The sequence below is a fragment of the Arachis duranensis genome, chromosome 8 (genome assembly GCF_000817695.3).
Source record: "Arachis duranensis cultivar V14167 chromosome 8, aradu.V14167.gnm2.J7QH, whole genome shotgun sequence".
Lineage (NCBI taxonomy): Eukaryota > Viridiplantae > Streptophyta > Magnoliopsida > Fabales > Fabaceae > Arachis > Arachis duranensis.
The window spans coordinates 46150210-46154408 of record NC_029779.3 but is presented as its reverse complement, the minus strand read 5'-3'; positions in this window follow the sequence as shown (position 1 = coordinate 46154408).

Sequence of the window (4199 nt, the reverse complement as noted above, 5' to 3'; positions counted from 1 at the left end):
GCCCAAGACCAACAAGTCAGCCCATTCATTAACAGAAGAAAACACTCTTCTCCTTCTTCATTAAGCACAACGCTGAAACAGCCAAAGAGAAAAGGAAGAGCTTCTCAAACCCTAACACCATATACAAACCATCGTTTGCGGCATCATTTGCGGCCACGCGACCATCGCGTCGAGCTTTATGAATTCATCGGAACGATTTCATAGGTAAGCCACTCTATCTCTTCAGCCTCTCTATCTCTTAATTTTCAAAATTTAAGAGAATCTAAGATGAGAATTTGTTGATTTTGGTTCTCTAGGTTGTTCAATCTAACTTGTGAAACTTGTTGGATTTGGTTCATTTGGTTTGTGGGTACGGTAAGGATCACTAACTCTAGTCAATTTATTGAGATTGTTGATTGGGTAATGAGTCTTGGATATATGTATGTGTGGAAATGTGAATTTAGGTGTGTATACACGTTTTGGAACTTGATTTTGGGCATTGGAAGGCTTGGAGGAGGATTAGCGTCAATGTTTTGGTGATTTTGGACTTGTGTGGCTTTGGTGATTTGCCTTGATAATATGTGGAAATCGGCCAAGGTATAGTTTAAATTTCACGTATATAATATATAATGTTATGTGAAGATTTAGGCTAGTTGATTTTAAGATATGAATGATGTATGAGTATGTAAATTGATTAGTACTTAATGATAAATGATGAGTTTTTGCTTGATTGTTGATGTTGGAATTGGGCTGTTAAATGATGATTTATTGGTTCTTGTAAAGTAGGAAAAAGAATGAACTGAGTTTGTCGTGGTATGTTGGTGTATGTTGTGACTAAAGTCACGAGAATTAGGTATGATATTAGGTACATATTGATATATAATTGATTAACAGAGGTTGTGAATGACTTTGGTAAAATAAATGGTATGTGGCTATGCTAATTATATGTAATGGAAGTGTGACTTGAGTTTGGTTTAATGAAATTTGAGGTTTGGAGCTTTTGTGTAAAATTGATATTTGGCCAAATTTCGGCTAAGCATAACTTGGCTTTCGGACCCCCAAATGATTTCAAATTTGTTTTATATGAAAATTGGGTCCTTGAAATTTACGCCGTTAAAAGAACAAAAGAAAAAAGATTGGAAACGAAAAAGTTATGAGCGTCGAAAGTTTAGGGTCCCAAAATGAAATTCTATATTTTTTTAGATTCAGCAAAATTTTTGGAAAAACGTACTTCCACGCATACGCGTGACCTGGGATTTACGTACGCGTCTAGCTTCTCGCGACGTGACCAACCCTTTCGGGTTGGGATTCACGCCTACGCGTGGCTCCTGTTTTAGCAAATCTATTTTTTTATTTAAAATATAATTCTAAACTTCTAAGTCTCTATTTTCATTCTTTTAGTTTTAAAACAAAGTAGTAAGTCTAGTAATTAGCTGAAACTAGGAAATAGAGATAACTTGAGGATGAAGTAAAGGTAAAAATGATAAGTTATACGAGGAGAATGTATATGCATAGAGAATATATGATGTTATGGTTATGGAGTAGAATTATGTAATGAATATGAATGATTATAAATACTTATGTGGCTTATGCATTTAATGTTATTTGAGATATGAGTTTTCTTGGGTTAAGTATCGTGGCTTGCCACCACGTATTCAAGGTTAAAATTCGATACTCTGTTGACCCTACATCATAAAGGTGACCGGGCACATATAAATTCTCGGGAATGGTAATCCCCGTTGAGTAAAGTTATATATGAATGTATGAATTATGAATGAAATGAGAAAAAGCTATGCATAGACTCATGGGGATGCGCGACGAGAGACAGTCCAATGGTTTCGGACTTGTCGGGTTGGCTTGATAATCGACAGATGAGTCTCATCAGCCATAGGACACGCATACATCATGTGCATTTTGTTTGTTTTGTATGCTATGCATTACTTGGGAATGCCTAACTGAATATATTATGCTAATTGTTATATTTGCTACTTGCACTACTTGCCTTCTACTTGTGCTTGAAATTGTCTGTCTTTGCTAACTCATTGGAAATGGAGGAACAGAGAAAATGTGGATATGTTTAGTGTTAAGACTAAGTTTTAGATTTCCCTAGTCAACTACCCTTTTATGGTTTCTGTTTAGTACTTTAAACTTTGTAATCTTGAGTGTCGGTGTTCTAGGATTGCCTCTGGCATTCCCAAGACCCTATCTCTTATATATGTGGCACATTTACCATGTTGAGAACCTCCGGTTCTCACTCCATAATGTGTTGTTGTTTTTCATATGCAGGTCGAGAGGCTCCTCGGTAGGCGTCTGAACTTTTGTAGCGGAGCAGTTTTCTGGGTTCTATTTTGATGAATAGTTTATGTTTATATATGTACTTAACTCTCCGAACAGCTACTTTATTTTGTACCTCTTAGAGGTTTATGGAGAATTAGAATTTATCTTTATATTTTGAATTTTGGGGTATATATATATATTATTCGGCCAGCTTTAGTTTCGCAGGTTGAGTTAGGAGCGTGTTATTTGTACTTTTGACCCTCTATTCTCACTTTATGTTTAGTTATATTTAAGAATTTTAGATTTCTTCGCACGCAAGTAATTCAGTTTTCTGAGTGTTGCGCTTTTCATTTTGCAAATTTGCTTTACCCGTGTTTCAAGACTCCTAGTATATATCTCTTTTTCATTATTATTATTATTATTATTATTATTATTATTATTATTATTATTTATCTTTCACTTTAGATGTCGTAATACCACACCACCTCTATTTTACGACTTAAGCGTAAAGCTCTGTGTAGTAGGGTGTTACACTAGGTGTGTGTTGTGGTATGGTATCACTTAACGTATCACATCAACCAATTTTGATGTCATTAGCAAGAAAAGTAATAGAATGACTAAAATGAATAATTTAAAATTTTTGAAAAACGAATTTAACAAAAAAAAAATTAGAAACTAATTTAAAAAAATAAGTGAATTTTTAAAAATTAATTTGACTATTTATTTTATATTATATTAAATTGGTAAAGTCATTGTCAGTGAATACATATTTAAAATAGATTTTCATTTTCTTTTACCAACTAGAAACGGTTACGAGACAGTTGCCAAATAAAATTGGCCTTTGGTTTTTGCCAAAGCACACTAACTAAAGAGAAAAGACAAATTAAACCTCCAAAGTTTTGGTTGTTTAATTTCATGCCCAAATTATAGCCTTTTGTGTCTGTCAGCAAGTCGAATACTAAATAGTAGATAGGGCTAATTAATTTAATGTTTTGGATAGAATATGAATCGAGTCCAATCTAATATAATATAGAATTTTTTCACTCAAATAAAATAAAAATGCGTATGAAACTATGAATCGTTGTAATATAATTTGGTATCAATTTGTTCATAATTTGTTAAAGAGGACTTGAATATGCATCATTATATCGTGAATAACCCTGTTACATGAATAACAAAATTTACTCTCTTATCAATTATAGAAGGATATACATTTGGTATTGTTAGTGTTGCAAGTGTGAGGAGTGTTGAAGTTAGTCCCACATCAAAGAAAGCATGGAAGAGTGAGGAGTTTAAAAGATGAGAGATCCATTAACTTGACACCTTAAGGTTTTGAGTTGGATGTGGAGTCTTCTTATCTTATGTTTTCTCACTTGATTCCTCCCCGATTGTCGAGAGCTCCCCACGGTTGGCCCAACAAAGTGGTATGGTTAATCGGTCTGGTGGTTTTAAGGGGTATTCAAGGTGAAGCATCGAAAGTCTTCCCGGCAAAGGTTTTGAGTTGGATGTGGTGTCTTCTTATCTTATGTTCTCTCACTTGATTCCTCCCCGAAATCTCCCCGATTGTCGAGAGCTCCCCACGGTTGGCCCAACAGGTATTATAAAATAAAAAAGTTAATTATATTGTTGAAAAAAAATTAAATTATTCTATTATGATATGTTTAACTATTTCATTATGAAAAATTAAATTAGTAGTATATTATTTTGTTAGAAATTGTATAAATTAAAAAAATTACATAGAGCGAGTAAAGTGATAAATAAATTTCTGAAAATTTATACTTCAGACAGACGATTAATTCTTAAAAAAATATTAATAAAATTTTTTATAATAACAAACGTAAATAAATTAGTTTAAATTAAAAAATTTTATTCAAATTATAAGAGTTAATTAATTTAAAAGTAATATATATATATCCATATTTATTATCTTAAAAGATTTTATT